The following is a 13,677-nucleotide window of genomic DNA, read 5'->3' as shown; positions in this document are numbered from 1 at the left end:
GTGCCACCTTTTCAGGGCTAGGACTGAGGACGTTGCCCATAACTTCATGAAACTCTCTGAAATGCTAAATAAAAATGGATCAATGGTAATAATGAAAACACCTGATCAATGACATGACTGGACCCCTACTAGCCATCAAAGGAATTTCATCTAACATGACCCAAATATGGAATCTATAGGTCATAACATCATATCTAAGCATAGGGGTCTCATACTTATTTGAAATTCGTAAAGCAGCATGGTTTCCATATCACAATACTTTCATTATCATCTATTGGGTCATGTGGTCATGTTACATTCATTTACAAATCAAAACATAATGAGAGACATACATCAAGTCTGTCATAAAACATATTGATAACCAACATGTAACCAATGAAAGTAACAAGATAACAACCATAAGAATCACACATAAAACAATACATTTACACATGAAATACCAAGGAGAAGGAGCTCTTATTAATGAATGCAAAATGCAACCATGTATGGGACTTCCATGAACCACCTGACCATATATTGGTTAAACACAATATTTCTTTCTGCCAACCACCCTCGTGCCATATTTGAAGCATGAATGTGGGACTCAAAACCAAACCAAACCAAGTTTCCTCATGTATTAGCGCAATCCCCACTCAATCGTTAGGACCTAAACAAGCATGGATGCTGCCAAATTTCACCACGTACACCATGAGGAATTTTCCTATCTCCTAGTCTCTAGGTTTTATCGTATATCCCACATTACAACAGTTGAGGATTCCTAGGCATAATCAAGACTCCACCTTCCAAGTTTTACTATCCCTCCATTCACCGATCAAGGATTCCTAGGGCGGATCCATGGGGGCTTCAGTAGGGGAGCAATACCATACCACATGGGTTCATATTGGGGGATATATATTGAGGAAAAAGTGACAAAATTTATTGGGGGTAAATAGTTTTTACGTTGAAATGTATATAAAATGGAGCTCAAAGTTCATGAAAAATATAAAAGGGTATAAAAAATGTTAATGAAAAAATGGATACCTACAATATCTAGTGAAAGTAGGGTTTTTTTAAACTAGGAAGCTGTATTAGGTTTATATTGGTAGGGGCTTAAATAATGTTATTTTTATAGGTATTTTCCAATATGTAGTCAAATTTGGGGTATTGTTTAGTATGCCACGAATTCACATGATATGTCAGAGGTTCATTGAGTGAAGCCCCTTGTGGCCGGATCGAGGGCACACACCTCTAGGCTTTACCATATAGCCCACCATTCACCGGTGAAGGATTCCTAGGCACACAAAATCTGGCTTTACCGCAATCCCAGTCTGGTCCAGAGATTCCTAAGCCATGTGTTCTTTCTTTCAGAGACCACCTCACTTAGTTTTAAAACCATCCAACAATCCAATTTAACCAAATACAAGAGAACCCATCCCACCATGGATATCTGAAAATGGAAAGGAAAGGTTGAAGAACATTGTCACAACTCGCAAAACCCATGTAAATGACAGTAAGAGAACCAAATACGCACATGTGTGTACCATGCATGCCAAAATTGGAAAGGAAATCACACATGCATATTGATACCTATAAATAATCCCATAGTAGTTTCTTGATCTTGCTCTTCCTTTCTTGATATTTTGCTTCTTAATCCTTCATTTTCTTCCCTTGATCCAATGGTAGAGTGCTTGAAGAATTCTCAAGTGTCCAAGAGTGAGAGAGAGAGAATAGAGAGAGAGAGCTCCAAAACTGAACTGACAAAAAAGGTACCAACTAATCCTTAGAAGCCTTTTTATTAATGACGCCTCTATTTTCTTCAATTTTCCATTACTTTCCTTCATTTTCCTCCTCACATGCAACTTGTGACCTTTTACCTTCCCTCTCTCTTAATTTCCATTATTTTCATAGATAAAATGCCAATTAATGCCTCATGCCTTTCCAAAGCCTTTGCGATTGCTTTTTTAAATTTCTCTTAACTATAATAAACCAAATGAACACTCACACTAGGATGTTTTTCCCAACACTCAGCTTGGAATAATTGTCCCATGACCTTGGTTATTATTTTTCTTTTGTTAATTTTATTACATGGAATTTTTACAAAGGATATTACACTCCCCTTTTTTGGGTTAATGGCCTATCATTTCTTATAATTGCACAAACAATGTATTCACATAAATCATAAAACTAACATGTTGTGATAGGGCTACCAACAATGGGGTATGTTTGATTTTAAGGACACTTATACTTTGTGGGTTGAACATCTAAATGTGCCTTGCGAATCATGATCGAAAAAATCTAGATGAGGAATATTTGGCCTAAGGTGGCTACTTTACTTTGTCTTGTTAGCTTCCAAACATCTTAACCTCGGAACCACATCTAGAAGAATGGCTACCAATTTTCTTCCTTCTTTGCAGATAGGATGAGGAGATGACGAAACATCTTATTAGCACCTGCCAATCTTCCAAGACGTTATGGTGGAAGGTGTGAGAGCTCTTCGTATATTTTTGATATATCTCCATATAACCTGGTGGATACTCTTGAACAAAACAGGTTAAATATATTTTCTACTCTAGTGTTATGTAGAGCTTAAGAAATTTTTGTGGTTTTTCAGGTGGACCATATGGAAATACACAAATTGCTAGAAATTTTGTGATCAATTGAGAATGGTGGAGAAAGTATGGAAAACTATTAAATAGCACATGCGAGAAACTATTTTAGGGGAGAAATGGTATAAAGATGATTGGAAAAATCCTCCACAAGAACCACATATTATATTGGTTTGATATTGTAAGGCATGGGATTTGTCTTTGTGGTTTCATATGTGCTATATGTTTCTTTATTCGAGCTCTAGTTTGTACATGCTCATGACTATTACTTTGGTAACCTTTGACCTTGCTTGGGGCTCTAGTTATATGGGTGTGGAGTTCTCAAGGGTTTACTTTTGGAAAGACGCTTAGGGGATTATTATTAACTATCTCTGCTCATTGCATCCTGTCAGGGCATGGTCTCTTTCCGAAAACTCTTTGGTCCCTTTGAGATGTCATGGATTTTTCATTCACTTGTTATCTAGTCCTTGGGAACATGTGCTTCAACTGAGGTGCGGTTTGCATTTTTTTTTGGGTTGGGACTATATCCATTGAGTCAAAACCTTAGGTATTAATTTTACTAGCCAAATATGCAACAACAATGCATGCATAGCAGGCTTTGGAGGTTGGGGGGGGCAGGGGTGTGGTGGGGGAGAGGATGCAGGCCCAAGAGCCGCAGTCAAGTAAACAATACGCATAGGCTTCCACTGAAACTTATGATGTAATTGTTCTTGCTTAGACTCAGAGTGAAATTCGCCAATTGAAGACACTTGTTTCTAGATAAAGACAAACTGTCTCAGGTTCTTAAATCACGAGGACATATATCCATGGGTTCTTGACCCAGGGACCACCATGGAAAAAAAAACACTATTCCTTAGTCGTTTCTTTATACTAGTAGACAAAGACCCCGTTGAGAAGAGTGTTGAAGAATAAACAAATAACATATTTAATAATGAAGCCTGTTGAATATATATATATATATATATATATCATATTTTGAAATAATATAATGTTTATCTTACCCATTTTTTATTAAAATATTTATTTTATAATACTTTTTCATTATTAAAATGAAAAAAAGAAATCATCACAATTCATTAGATTATAATCTTATTTTATAATATTATGATTAATAAATCAGATATATACACATTTTAAAATTCATGCCGGATAGAAACATAAACTTGCCATTTTTTAAATCGGATTGAAAATGGGAAAAAGTGCCTAAATAGATAAAATTGATTTTGCTTTCTATAAAACGTTTAACAAATATATATTTAAAATCCTAAAAATAGAGGTTACTTACACGGAAGAACAGATGATCTGATCGAGCGTGTGTTTTTTTAGGAGCCGTGTCCTCTAATTCTTTCCAGAATCACGATCCTTTCCAGCATTAATCCATGCAGTTGAAAAGTATGCTTCAATAATACGAGCTTATCGTTAGCACTACCCTCTGCCAATTCACGAAAACATCGTTTTTATGGCTCGAAATTCAACGTCAGCTGGTTATATGCGATGCTTATTCTTTACTTTCAGCCACTCACGATCATAAGTTCCCGATATACAGGAGCAAAACTGTCATAACTCCCAACGAATATAACCATCCACGATAGCCTTCCTTCAATAGAAGGATTTATGGGCTTTCTAGTGCGCTTCTTTTCCCCTGACTTCATTGAAAGTTTTATGAGAACAAAGCGGGATTTCAGGGTTGAAAACAATGCACCAACCAGTTCCAAGTCCTTATAAAATACGTCTCTTCTTACAAATTCTGACAGAAGTAATTGAATTGATTACAGTTGGCGAAACCTTGAGTACTTCGAAAGCACAGAAAAGAAGAAGATGTCGAGACTAAATTCTTTGGCTTATTTCGTAGCCTTTACAACTTCATGTGTGATGCTATGCTCTGTAGCTGTAGTTGAAGCTGCTGCTGCTGCTGCGGGACATGTCCCTCTGAGAAAGGCAGTCAACTTAACAGAAGCGGAGACGAATTGGCAGCCAGCCACGGGTACATGGTACGGAGATGCAAATGGAGATGGAAGCGACGGTAAAGACGACATTGATTAAATAACATAATAAAATATATTTAGGTAACATAATAAAATATAGATAAAGCCTTTTTAACATACTTAGCGCTTCGGAAATTGAGGATATAATCATGTAATGTTTGAATGGGGATATAGTTTTCAAGCCTGGCTTTTGTAATTACAGGAGGTGCATGCGGATATAAGAATCTAGTGAAACAGACACCTTTCCAATCAAAAGTAGCTGCAGGGAGTTCAGACTTATTCAAAGAAGGAAAGGGCTGCGGAGCTTGCTATCAGGTATGCTTTTTAATTAATATTTTTAGTTAATTGGATGTTGGGAGGATGATTTTTATGGCCAAAATATGTTCCTTCTTGATGTTGTGTATGTTGGTGTAATCAGGTGAAGTGCACAGGTAATAGTTTGTGTTCAGAAACAGAAGCCCTGGCGAAACACACTTTGATCTCAGTGGTACTGCCTTTGGAGACATGGCATATGATCCTACTAGAGCTGGGGATCTGCGTAACGCTGGAACGGTGTCTCTTTCGTTTAGATGGTAACGTATTTATTGCACTCAACAAACTCAGAGCAGTGAAACACAATTGACAGCTCCTTTATAATTTAAGATGTTGTACTAATTGACATGTCACTAACACAGGGTGCCTTGCGAGTATCCCGGATGAATATTGCGTTCCAGGTTAACCAGGGTTCCAGTTAATCTTGGTTTGAAGTTCTTATTATATATGAAGAAGGAGATGGTGATCTTGGAGCAGTTTATCTACAGCAGGTAAAGGAAGGGGAAGTTTTTTTTGTTCTTCCTTGGGAAAAAATTATAATTATATTGTTTATTTTTAAATTACAAAATTTCATTTTTATATATTATTTGAATTACATTTCTATATATTTTTTCAAATAATTTTTGAAATAATTTAAGCAAAAATATTCAAACATCAAATTGGCTCAGAAAAGATAATATGCTTTCCTTTCCATTTTCCAAATATAACTTTAATATTCATACATCAAATAAAAATAAATAATATAATTAAAATGGTTAAAAAGTAAACTTTCATTAAACATATGAGAAAGATATCTCAAAAAAGAACATATGTAGTACCGCTATTCCTTCATAAAAAAAAATATGATATGCTTCATTACTATGATATGTTAACATCAAGTTTCTATTCTTGTGTACCTCTACTGAAAAAATAGTTTAAAATTTGTAATCTTCCCTACAAAATTTAAAATAATATCTTCGCTGACCTTTTGTCCATCTATCCATTGTTTTAATACTATCGTAAATAATATCACCGTTTCTTGTTTGTGCAGGCAAAGTCTAATTCATGGCTGCCGATGCAACAAACGTGGGGTGCAAATTGGGCTTTGAGACCCGGGTTTTCTCTGCAGCCTCCCTTCTCTTTTCGTTTGCAAACTCTTTCCACTGGAAAAACTGTGACTGCAACTAATGTCGTTCCCCAGAATTGGCAAGCGGGTGCTACCTACAGTTCACTCGTCAACTTTGACTAATCATATCTTCTGATAACAACGTATAACCTGATTCCATTCAATTCACCTTTATAACCCATATTATATGAAATAACTCCCAAATAATTGGTGTTAATAATAATATTGCAAAATTGGAGGAAGCAATATGTTTTGGATCCTTCAATGAAATGGTTGGGAGCAATAAATCCGTCGCTGTCACTGTGCTTTGCACTCTACTTCACGATGTCCAATAAAGTGAAATGAAATGAAATTTCCGTTGAAGCAAAAGGTGGAGGTGAATTTTACAAGTTACAATGCGTTTGCAACTGAAATTGGTTATGTGAATTACTGAAAATTGCATAACTGCTAGCTAATACTATTTTTATTATTATTTTATGTCAATTTTGGACAATAAAATAGTGCATCAAAACTTAGTTGGCTCATTCAAACTGCTTTCTGGAACTATAAATAAGGTTTCTTATAGAGTTTAATGTTATGAAGCAATGTAATAAAATATAAACATTTAATCTGCGTAAATGTCAATACAAAATATAAATTTTTTATTCATTTATTAAATTTCATCCCGTGTGTATCATATTAGATATAACAAGTCAATACAAAATATAATTTTTTTATTCATTTATTAAATTTCATGCAGTGTGTATCATCTTAGATATAACAATTTCTTTGCGGCTTTGGAAATTATAATTTTTTTTGTTTACTTTAAATTTACCAATAATTTAATGGTTCAAACCAAAAATAAAATCATAATAACTCAATTAAAATTTCAACAATTTACCAAAATTCTAGGTCACCAAAAACTCTTATTAGTCCTTGCTTTCACCATCAGAAACAAACTATAGCCATCGCTTGATCATTGACCCACGTTAACTCGCGTATGAATTTAGACATATCTACTTTCTAAACAAAGTTTAGAAAAGTACTAATTAAATTTTAATTACTATTTATTTGAGAGATTATTGGGTGATGAAATTTGAGGTTATTGAGTGATGAAATTTGAGGTCTTATTGCACAGTTTCCTTGAGGAATTGTATTTTTTTCCTTCCACGTGTTCCTCATACCTGTCCTTGTCGTTCTCCATACCCGCTCCAAATTTGTTCCATCCATAAAGTAACATGTCGCTCTCCATCTATTTAAGATTTAGCGGGATCCCTCACAATGATAATTTTAGTTTCAGTCAGTTACTTTTGTGTGCGAGGGATTTGAATTTTTCTCATGTTGCAGGTCTGTTCGAACATAAAGTTTTCCTTCATTTTTCTGAGAGCGAGGAAATTACGTTTGTGATTTATTTGTTTGGTTAACTATCCCAAATTCACCTTCCTTAGAATTGAATTTAGGGCACAGTCATCTATACAAGCCCCGAAAGTATCAGTGTTTGGAAATGATTTTTGGCACTGTTTGGAAATTATTTTGGGCAAAGACACGAAAGACTAGTGGCAAGTCAGAGTAAAAAAGATAAGTGGTGCTGATTCCCATAGGTATCGCAACCATTCCCAACTAACTTGGAGGGGATAGATCTATTTTGTCAGCTTTACTTCAAGCCTTAGCAAACGGAAAGGGATGGACCACCTACATTTTTTATGAGTTGAATTGTTTTGGTTTCGTTTTTACTAGTTTACAGAGAGTGGGATCAATATTCAAAATTGTGTTTGTACCATTCAAATTATCTACTCACGGTGCAAGTTATCTACTCATGGTGCAAATTATCTACCCATGGTGTAAATGTTGGAAGGTACAACTATATAAAGTTTTCTAATCTCTTTAGCCGTCATTGTTATAGAAGTTATTGATTTCCTTTTCCCTCAGCTAACCGGAATTCACTAGATCGTACAGCAAAACGCCTAGCGAAATCATTGTAAGGGAACAAAGCAACCTGGGACGTAATATGGGATAAACGGTTAAACTTGCTAAAGGCCCAAGAAGATGTTGTTTATGTTTCAATAGCATAGAATATGCGTCACATCTATTCCTTTTGTTCATTCGTAGTTTTTGTATGGCGTGGGGGTCTTCAAATGCTTAACATTAAAGCCAATGGGATCAATTTTCCATTTGGGTATAATAAGTATAAACTTTTAGATACTCACTCTTGAAAAAGACATTCCAAGAAAGAATCATAACTAGTTTAGATGAAGACTCTATCGATTACATAATCGATGAGGATGACCAAGCCTACGGAGATTAAACTTTTATATGCAATTTCGCATAACAAAAGCAAACTGTATCAACTAACGTTCGGAAGTATTGATCTGCCACTGTACACTTCAAATTGTTTCTCTAACAAAATTTTTGTCTGCCCGGCAAGGACTACTGTTGCTTGCAAGGCATAGATTCAAGAAGAACCTAAAGTATAAAAAAATCATTGAAGATAAGGGTTAGTAAACCTAATGTCATTCAAAGCTAGAAGATAAAGAGAAATCATTTACATTGTGGAAAATTGATGAATTATATAACATTTGCAACATAGATTGTCTCTTAATCTTCAAAGATTGTCTTTCAAGTTCCAAGAGAAAATATTTGATAGATTTTCAAACAATACAAGTAGTACATGAGATAAACTAAATAAATAATGTTAATTCATGAACAATATGATAGTTATTTTTCCAAATCTAAACTTGCATCACAACCTCACAATTTTGAGACATCATCACATATTAGATGAAAATGAGCTAGACATCCGCTCCAAATTATTCATAACTTTTGGTACAAAATTTGCAACTTTGACGAGAAACTCTAGTGCAATGCAGTTGATGATGTTTAATATCTCAAATGTTTCCGATGAGAACATCATCTTTGAAATTGTAAAGAAATATTTTGAATTGCGCTCACATTAATAATAGACTATTTTAGTATTTTGCATTTATCCCTCGGCAGTATAGGGTTTACATCTCTTGGAAGAAAAAATTCTAATCTATATTATAATTTCTTGTATATGTCATTGATTTAATTAACAATTGCAAAAGACCATTGTAACAGTTTGCATAGTTAAGAAACCTCTACATGGTTAAAGACATTGATTATTCACACAATCCAATAAACCACAAACCACCTTTAACTTGAACTTTATTTCAAATTTACCTTAACTCAACAAAAATTAATTAAAAAAAATAAAAGCCTAGAAGTAGTCTAACGAGTATGCCAATGATTGTCTATCGATTTTCGGTAATGATTTACAATCGAAATTGTTTGTCAATGATCATATTAGCTCTGATTGGTGTTTCTCATTGCGTGAGTCTATTATGTGTGTGCTTTATGTGGGGTGTTTTATGAACTGTGGTTCCATTGGGGTACGTGTTGTGTAACTATGGTTCCATACATACAGCCTCGTAGGGTCCATCTCATTTGGGTAAGTATTGAAACGAGGTGTCCATCTCTATTATTCAGTGTTTGAAATGAAAAGTTGGCGAATGTAAAGCAAGAGAGAACCAGGTAGGCATGATAATAGAGAATATGTTGTGGCTACACATTCATATGGACTAAAATAGATACAAAAACAATTCAACATTGGGAATTGTTAGTCACTTATAGAGGAATTATTTTAGAATTATATGGAAATCAGTTGGAAATTTGGCATATTGTTGCACTTCATTCCATTTGAATTTCACCATTGTGATAGTATGTTAATTCTCGTGATTTCTTGTTTCTAAACTTCCCATGAACCTGTTTTGAAGCAGGGAAGTGGTCAAACTTAAACAGAGAATTACAGAATATGCATTTGTTCTATCCATTCAAATGGCCTGAGAAGATATGAAAGGGAGTTGTTAATAGAAATGGTTTTGGATGAGGTCAAGTAAAAACCTTAAGGTGATTTCCAAAACCAAACAAGGGATTATGTAAGTGTTCTAAAAATAAAAATGACATCATCCCTCCTGTCTAATATTACTTTTCATGTTAAATGGATTAGGATGCATTATGAAATAAATGTTTCAGGTTTCCTGCTCATTGAGAACCTTTCTAGTCGTGCCATACATGACAAAGAAAAATAAAAATTAGTTCATGAGTTCTTCATTGTTATTGTTGTTATTGTCGGGCAAAAAAAAGGAAAGGAAAAGGCAGCCAAGGCACCTACGTATACACTCATGCTTAGTACTATACTAATTATTTGACTTTAAGAATCATTTTCAAGTCATTTAATGGTTATGTTTCCTCTGGTTTGTTAAAGATTTCAATTGGTAACCACACCAGATGTTGCAAAAGAAACGTCATAAGGCATAAATTCGAGAAAAATCATGACATAAAAAAAACCATTGAAAATAAAAATTAGAAAGAAAAATGTCATTAAAAGCTACAAGATAAAGAAATGTGGCTTACATTATTCCAAATTGACAAATTCTATAACCTTTCCAACATAGATTGCCTCTTAATATTCAAACATGGTCTTTCAAGTTCCAATAAAAAATATTTGATAGATTTTGAACAATACAAGTAGTAAATCAGATAAATTAAATGAACTAATATTAATTCATGAACAATATGATGGCTATATTTCCAAATATAAATTTTCATCACAACCTCACAAGTTAAAAAAATCATCACATATTATATGAAAATGAGCGAGACATCCCCTCCAAATTATTCATAACTTTTGCTGTAAAATATACAACTTTGATGAGAAACTCTAGATGATCCAAAATAGATTTTAGATAGACTCCTAAGTCTAAGTGTTCCTCACAGAGGAAAATGAAATTCCAAGGAAGTTCCTAGATATAGCCCCATTGTAGATATCTTTTCATTCTGAATCTACTGCAACTTGAATGGGAAAAAATGGACTTAGGATGTAGAAGTTATCGCAAAAAGAATATGCCCTTTGTTCTTTGGAAAAAGAGGCAAAATCCCATAAAAGTGGCAAGAAACTCTTATAAAGAGAAATCTCATCGGAAAAGGGCAAAAGGGAAGGACTTAAGCAGAGGTGGAAGAAACCCTGATCGACCAATCTGATGTATCAGGTCGAAGGTAGGTATGTATGTGATATCGGGACCTTGGACTCAGCGATTACGATTATGTGATATGTCAATTGTTGATGATTGGATCGGCAAATCGATATCGGTGATGGCATGAGACAAGGGACATTCCCTCAGGCCAATGCAACTTAAGATTACGATATAGCGCATCGCATCATCACATCGCAGCGATATAAAGGGGTGACTACAAGCCGGACTTGATGGGTTTTATAAACCTAGGCTGATAACATTTGAGTTCCGCCATAAAGGGGAATTTCTGTCTATTGGCGCATTTCCGCATAAAAACCGATATACAAAGGAAAAAGCCCCCAAAGTAATAAAACAGACCCAAAAGGGAATTATAAACATGGTGCATGGTATTTGTGTTCTGCAAAGGCGGGATTTCAGGCGGGCCTCAGGTGGAAAGCGGTATTGGGCTGGCTCCACCCGCTTCCACACACTGATTGACACGTGGCTGGCGAAGGAGAGAGGAAAACCGCCCTTTCAAGTGGGTAACTCCTGTACTCCTAAGCCACCCGAAATTGGATATCGACCATCGATCGGAATCCCATAAATCAACGGTGGGGATTGTGATAGCAACCAAAGGCATATGTGATGCAATATTAGAGCGATTGCGGTATATTTTGAAGTCCGATAGGACGAATTTTGTCAGGTTTTTCATCGTTTTCCCGTGTATTTGGGATTTTACCCAAAATACTTATGCGATGTGATATAATGCCTAGTGGCAGACCCAATAGGGATTTTAGGGGTGATTGAATGGGATTCCACGTCCGGAAATCACGCCCGATAGTGTATTTTTCTTAGTTTTCATGTTTTTGCCTAAGGAGAAGGCCTCGAAACCTCTGTAACCACTCCTGATGATCATGCCATGCTACAGCTGGTGCTTTTACAGGAAATGCTGCATTTTACAGCCACGGAGCCGCAGAGCCAGATAGCCAGTCTAACCAACAGGGAGCAGAGAAGCTGCAGAGCCGTAAAGGGATAATGAATCGCAGATAGATGATTGGGGTTGTCGAAAAGCTGGAAAAGTACCTTAAAGGAGGCCAAGAGCTCAATTGAGAGCTAGGCACAAGTAAGAGAGCAGAGAGAGTGAAAGATAGTGCACAGAGCAGCTAAGACAATCGCTTGGAGGTCAAGCAGATTGCTGAGAGCTCAGAGAAGCCAAAGCCAAAGAGCTGAAGCTAGAGCCAGAGCTAGACCAAAGAGCCAGAGTGAGAGTTAACAGCCAGAGCGAGAGCGCAGAGGCAAAAAGCCGAGAGTTTCAGAGCCAGGGATGAGATGGTGTCTAAACCCATTGTGTTCTATGTAAACCAATGGAGTTGAGCCAAGAGCTTGTAAAAAGACTTATACCATATTCCCAGAGCGCCTAGTTGAGTTGACTAGAGCTCACGGAGACTTAGCCCAAGATTTTTGGGTGAACTCCTAATTAAATTGTTGTCTTATGTGTTGTTTATTGCTGAATTCTTCACTGTTATATGTATTTATATATCAGCTTAAGCACATCAACTTAAAGCACATAAACAGTTTAAAACATACCAGCACATACCTTATTTTTAAGCACATATTTAATTCCACATTGGTTAATCATAAAGACTTGGGAATATTTAATCTTTGGAAGCAGGAGAGGTTATTGCAAGCTAAACAAGAAGCCTAAGTGCCCCATTTTCAGATCAAGTGGTATCAAAGCTCAAGATTGATTAACCACACCTTCAAGAAGGTTATATTAGAATGCTTGATCGATAGAGCAAAGACTACTTGTCTAAAAGGTGTTTAAATAGTCAAAGGTTGATTGTATACTTGGTTGCAGACTGACTATTGTTTTAGTTTGTAGAGGTGAAGGGAAAGCTATTGATAGCTCAGTCTAGGAAGGACAAGAAGGAAGAAGGGCTGAAGGCATTCTTCTATCCCAGGGGACCTCAAAGTAATCCTTGAAGCACAAAAGGTTTATTGCAAAAGTTTGCTGAATAAGCTCTTTATTAATCTTGTTAGAAGTTATTTTGTTCATTGGTATATGACAACTCCTACAAGTGAGTCCTCAAATTCTTCTTTCTTCACAAGAGTATTTGGTGAGGACATGAAGGAATATTTGGCCACCATGATGGATATGGTGAGAGAAATGTATCAGGATGAAAGGAAGAGCATCATACTTAGAAAGCAATTGAATTCCGGGAGGAAGAGAAGTAGTTTCTTTCTAACAAATTGCAGGAAATGGAGAGGCAACTTCATATTACAAATATGAACCTAAAAAGGATGCATGAGTTGGAGTCACAACTCTTTGTTGCCAAAGAAGCCTTAGTCAGGTATCAACTTAAAGAAGTGGTAAACCATTCCAGTTTGTCTCCAATTTCCTCTAAGAATGCTTATATCAATTCTTTTGAAAAACATTCCAGAGGCATAGGTTCCAAGCTAATGTCCAAGATGGTCTATGAAGGAAAAGGCTTGGGTAAACAGGCATAAGGTATTTTTGAGCCAATACTAGTTAAGGAACGGCCTAAGTATTTGGGTTTTGTCTATGGACAAGCTTATGGAGAAAGTTCCAAAGCTGCCATGAAGACCATTAAAACAACTCCAAGAAGGAGTTGCATTGCAGGTCTTCAAGAGTGTGAAGATTGTATTCAGGAGAAATGCAA

At 35.8% G+C, this 13,677-nt stretch overlaps 1 pseudogene; it reads left to right on the top strand.

Annotated features, from left to right (window-relative positions):
- Window positions 1–2,191: 2,191 nt before the first annotated feature.
- LOC149261357 (expansin-B1-like) lies at window positions 2,192–6,110 on the top strand (annotated as a pseudogene).
- Window positions 6,111–13,677: the final 7,567 nt, after the last annotated feature.

Source organism: Pinus tabuliformis, chromosome 6 (genome assembly GCF_031772625.1).
Source record: "Pinus tabuliformis cultivar Carrire ecotype Pingquan chromosome 6, CPIR1, whole genome shotgun sequence".
Classification (NCBI taxonomy): domain Eukaryota; kingdom Viridiplantae; phylum Streptophyta; class Pinopsida; order Pinales; family Pinaceae; genus Pinus; species Pinus tabuliformis.
Note: the sequence above shows the minus strand (reverse complement) of the source record. Positions and strands in the feature narration are given on the sequence as shown.